This window comes from Silurus meridionalis, chromosome 23, assembly GCF_014805685.1.
Source record: "Silurus meridionalis isolate SWU-2019-XX chromosome 23, ASM1480568v1, whole genome shotgun sequence".
In the NCBI taxonomy this organism is placed as follows: Eukaryota; Metazoa; Chordata; class Actinopteri; order Siluriformes; family Siluridae; genus Silurus; species Silurus meridionalis.
The window spans coordinates 20014167-20019783 of NC_060906.1; the positions used below are offsets into that span (position 1 = coordinate 20014167).

At 36.0% G+C, this 5617-nt stretch overlaps 5 non-coding genes across 5 annotated transcripts; 2 read left to right on the forward strand and 3 right to left on the reverse strand.

Moving 5' to 3' along the window:
- Nucleotides 1-566: 566 nt before the first annotated feature.
- Nucleotides 567-649, forward strand: trnal-cag. Its single transcript has one exon. It is a non-coding gene; the product is annotated as a tRNA-Leu (tRNA).
- A 527-nt stretch (nt 650-1176) lies between these two features.
- trnal-cag lies at nt 1177-1257 on the forward strand. The gene has a single exon. It is a non-coding gene; the product is annotated as a tRNA-Leu (tRNA).
- A 128-nt stretch (nt 1258-1385) lies between these two features.
- Nucleotides 1386-1468, reverse strand: trnal-cag. The gene has a single exon. It is a non-coding gene; the product is annotated as a tRNA-Leu (tRNA).
- Nucleotides 1469-2160: 692 nt separating this feature from the next.
- On the reverse strand, nt 2161-2242 carry trnal-cag. Its single transcript has one exon. It is a non-coding gene; the product is annotated as a tRNA-Leu (tRNA).
- Nucleotides 2243-4989: 2747 nt separating this feature from the next.
- On the reverse strand, nt 4990-5072 carry trnal-cag. The gene has a single exon. It is a non-coding gene; the product is annotated as a tRNA-Leu (tRNA).
- Nucleotides 5073-5617: the final 545 nt, after the last annotated feature.

Genomic DNA, 5617 nt, shown 5'->3' on the forward strand with positions numbered 1-5617 from the left:
TAACTAGTTACTATTTTTTAGTAATGAGCACAACACTGGTGTATATATATATATATATATATATATATATATATATATATATATATATATATATATATATATATATATATATATATATTACTAGGTGGTAATCTTATCATCCCTACACTGGCTTCCTGTTTAGTTTTGAATCAACTACAAACTACTGCTACTTACGCACAAAACACTAATTGGTTTAGCTCCCATTTATCTTTCCAGTATTTTACCACCACTTCTAGTAGTTCCTAGAATAGCAAAGTCCACTAAAGGTGGTAGAAAATTCACCACTGTCATTTCCATCCTTTTTGCAAAATCATATATATATCACAATATATATATGTGTGTGTGTGTGTGTGTGTGTGTGTGTGTGTTAGATTTTGCAAAAAGGATGGAAATGACAGTGGTGAATAGATATTTTAGAAAGAAGAAGGAGCATAGGTTGAGGTATAAAAGTGAGGTGAAACTGAAGTTAGAGAAGTGTCACTCTATAAGTGTCACTCTATATACTCTTTAACTCTACTGTATGACTTATTACGATGTTACATTCAGTCAGGATGGCCGAGCGGTCTAAGGCGCTGCGTTCAGGTCGCAGTCTCCCCTGGAGGCGTGGGTTCGAATCCCACTTCTGACAGAACATTTTATATACAGCAGTTTCAGATAACAAAACGCCTTTTTCTCCACGCTTAAAAAGGTCAAAAGGATCCATTGAATGTTTTCTTAATTATATATATAATTAATAATACACTTTAAATAACAAAAATGCTAACTTAAAAAAATAAACGTAAACAAACAGTGTTATATTCCATGTTTTTCCACTTGTGTGACCATGCAGAATATTCAGTGCATTTTTTTTTTACTGAAATGTGGAGAAAAAAAAGACGTTTTGTTATCTGAACGTTTGCACCTGGAACTTTTGTTCCGAAAATGTTCTGTCAGAAGTGGGATTCGAACCCACGCCTCCAGGGGAGACAGCGACCTAAACGCAGCGTCTTAGAACGCTTAAAGCATGCTTTAAAAACTTTATTTCGGCTTCTCCCATTAGGAGTCGCCACAGCGAATCCTCCGCGTGTTTGGATTTGGCACATGCTTAAAGCATGCTTTAAATATACTTATATTTATTTGTCAGTAAATTTGGTCTTTTTCGTTGTTAGGTACCATGTCAGGATGGCCGAGCGGTCTAAGGCGCTGCGTTCAGGTCGCAGTCTCCTGGAGGCGTGGGTTCGAATCCCACTTCTGACAGAGCATTTTTCCTAAAATTTCCAGTTGCAAAAGTTTTGAAAGTTTCACATTCACTGAATGTTTTTAACTATATATATATATATATATATATCCCTTTTTTATCTGAAACTGCTGTTCCAAAAAAATCCTGTCAGAAGTGGGATTCGAACCCACGCCTCCAGGGGAGACTGCGACCTGAACGCAGCGCCTTAGACCGCTCGGCCATCCTGACTGAATGTAACCTCATACAGTGATACAGTGCAGGGTGAAGAAAAAGGCCAAATCAGGGTCACTGGTATCTTAGGAGGATATTTACTCACAAATAAATACATGTAAAGTTAAAGCATGCTTTCATTAGAAAATATTCACACACCCGACTTTGATTTAAGTTAATGTGTTATTTTAAGAACCACTGATTTTTGAAACGCAGTTTGTGCTACTAGCAACTTGTGCAACTTGTGCTATCTTCTGACCTTCTGACAGAACCGAGATGTTTTCTTCTTTAGCGGAGATGGTTTTGAGAAGCCGAAATAAAGTTTTTAAAGCATGCTTTAAGCGTTCTAAGACGCTGCGTTTAGGTCGCTGTCTCCCCTGGAGGCGTGGGTTCGAATCCCACTTCTGACAGAACATTTTCGGAACAAAAGTTCCAGGTGCAAACGTTCAGATAACAATACGTCTTTTTTTCTCCACATTCCAGTAAAATAAAAATGCACTGAATATTCTGCATGGTCACACAAGTGGAAAAACATGGAATATAACACTGTTTGTTTACGTTTATTTTTTTAAGTTAGCATTTTTGTTATTTAAAGTGTATTATTAATTATATATATAATTAAGAAAACATTCAATGGATCCTTCTGACCTTTTTAAGAGTGGAGAAAAAGGCAAGTTTTGTTATCTGAAACTGCTGTATATAAAACGTTCTGTCAGAAGTGGGATTCGAACCCACGCCTCCAGGGAGACTGCGACCTGAACGCAGCGCCTTAGACCGCTCGGCCATCCTGACTGAATGCAACATCGTAATAAGTCCTACAGTACAGTTAAAGAGTATATAGCGTGACACTTCTCTAACTTCAGTTTCACCTCACTTTTATACCTCAACCTATGCTCCTCCTTCTTCCTAAAATATCTATTCACCACTGTCATTTCCATCCTTTTTGCAAAATCTACCACACACACACACACACACAGACACACACTCACACACACACACACACACACACACACACATATATATATATATATATATATATATATATATATATATATATATATATATATATATATATATATACTCTTTAATACTCTTTTATATACTCTTTTATATACTTATTTGTGCATGTGCAAAGTTGCCTCCACTTCTTCTCAGACACACTCTCCCAGTTTAAGTGCAGATTAAAGACGTATCTTTTCAGCAAAGCTTCACATAACACACGTCACATATCATAACCTTGTGCTCTAGAACATCTGATCACATGCACATTATCAACTTGTGCTTGTTAATATTATAAACAGCAGCTACGCTAATTCCTCTCCACTGCTTCTCTCTCTTTAACCATCCCGAGGCATTCTGAGGCTGCTCCAGCCCCAGTCACGTCCCACCTTATGAAGATTGTGGACCTTTAAAGAAGTAGATGCCGACCCAACAAACATCTCAAACCATCTAGAGACGAACCAGCGCTATTTGGATCCCACTTCATGTAAAGTTTGGACATTGGACGGATTTGAGTGTTTAAAGGCTCTGGCATGGAGAAGCTGGTGTTGGATCTATGATGGAAGCAATTGTTGAGCAAATGTTTATGAGTTGCTCAGTAGCTCCTGGTTCCATAATCTCAAATGACTGTATAAGACTGTAGAAAGAAGATTACTTATAATCACACACTCCAGTGCTCATGTTAGTTCTCACTCTCCAGTGTTCTGTATTGTTAAAGACTAAAATCACACTCTTGATGTCACCCACATAAGGATGGGTGACATCCCCTTTTGAGTCTGGTTCCTCTCAAGGTTTCTTCCTCATAACATCTAAGGGAGTTTTATCTTGCCACAATCACCATGGCTGCTCATCAGGAATAATCACACATCGTTCTCCTTAACTCTTAAATTCTGTAATGCTGCTTTGAGACAATGTCTGTTGTAAAAAGCGCTATAGAAATTATATACATATAAAAAGAGAGAGAGAGTACACTCCTAACATTTCAACAACTATTGTAGTGTATCTTCTCAAGGGACAATACTATATAGTGTCACTGTGGGTACTCACTCTGTACTGGAAATACGGTTTGTAGTTTTTTTGTGCATGCACAAAATTGCGTACACTTCTTTTCCATTAATAACGCTATCAATATGGATTCTTTAGTGTTTTTATGTCCAGGTTTTATATCCTAAACAGCTAGTATTGTGAAAGAAAATAAAATATGATCAGAGTGTATGGTTACAAACTTTTAGCATACATTGCAACAAATCGTGCTTATCAGTGCAGGGATGTGACGTTTTTATACTCTTTCAATGAGGTTTATGAAAACAATTACGTGTATATCATAGAACATTAAACCAACTTCACTTTTAGCATGGTTGCCAGATCCCTGATATCCACGAATTCTCCCTATTTCAAATTAAGGCTGCTTTTTCCTCAACGTATTGCGAAGTTTGGGATATTATATATCATTTATAATAGTTAAAATATACCATATATATATATATATATATATATATATATATATATATATATATATATATATAATAATTAAATCAAATTATTAAATAAGTTACTTTTAAACACAAAGGCTATTTTCAAAGCATGCAATGTGGCATTTAAATCTGGCATTTCATATTGTTTTAATATGAAAAACTATTGTGTAAAATCTATGTTTGTAATGCAACGTTACAATGCATTGTATAGGGAAAATTTATAATAATTAAAGTGTTTACTGAAATAGTTTTTTATTGAAGTGTATGACTACTTTGTGTAGTCTTTGAAATAGATAAAATACATATTCTTAAGTTTAGGGTTATAATGCACTATTTTATTAAAAATTAAAAATAGGGAAAAGCAGGGCAGATGGTGGTAGATTTTGCTAAAAGGATGGAAATGTCAGTGGTGAATATGTATCATAGGGTGATGTATAAGAGTGGAGGAAGGTGCACACAGGTGGACAATATTCTTTGTAGGAGATGCAACATAAAGGAGATTGGAGACTGTAAGGTGTTGGCAGGGGACAGTGTAGCGGGACAGCATCGGATGGTGGTCTGTAGGATGGCTTTGGAGGTGAAAAAGAAGAAGAGGAGAGTGAGGACTGAAAGAAGAATAAGATGGTGGAAACTGAAGGAGGAAGACTGTAAGGTGAGATTCAGGGAAGAGGTCAGACAGGGTCTCGGTGGTGGTGAAGAGGGCAACTACTGCAGAAGTGATAAGGGAGAGGATTTAGAGAGGTAATGAGTGTGTGTTGAGTTCAGGTTGTACAGTTAAGTAACACACAGTTGTGTTACAATTATCATAATAATTATGAATGTAATCTACTTATTAATCATTATAGTTCAGTCAGTGTTCAAGTTCACTCTTAGACTATGAATGCAAACCTGTTCAACACTCGACTTTTAAATTGATTTGTTATTTATTTATATCTTACAGCAAATCAGAATTACTTTTACTCCTTCTTTAGTGTTTTTAATATACAGCAGTTTTGTATAGGCGATTATCGAGTATTTTCTGTGAAACGTATATTTTTGGTCATAAGGAAGAAAATAGCTCGGTTCTGTCAGAAGTGGGATTCGAACCCACGCCTCCAGGGGAGACTGCGACCTGAACGCAGCGCCTTAGACCGCTCGGCCATCCTGACATGGTGCCGAGGGTTCTCTCAGCTCCTGGTAACACAAACTGCATAATACTCAAATTCTTATAAGGTCGAGAAAATATGACTATATAACCCCAATCTTATCATCTCTACACCAGATCCCTGATATCCATCAATTTTCCCTATTTCAAATTTAAGGCTGCTTTTTTTTTAAATATGCAAAACTATTCTGTAAACTCAATGTTTGTAATGCAACGTTACAATGCATTGTATAGGGTAAATTTATAAATAGATACAATTATAAATAGATAAAATACATATTCTTGAGTGTAGGGTTGAAATGCACTATTTTATTAAAATACATGACTACTTAAATGAACAGAATATACACAATGTTTATTAAACAATACCACAGGGAAGAAGGAAGTTCAGTTTTTGTACTGGAGCATCATGAAGCTCTTTGCACAAAGCCCAGCCTTTATAACAGTATTCAGCATTTTTGGGCATATCCTTTTAATAATGCCAAATAATATTAGACTAAAAGGAAATAGAAACCCTTTCCCCCCAAAAAAAGCTCCAAAATAACCACC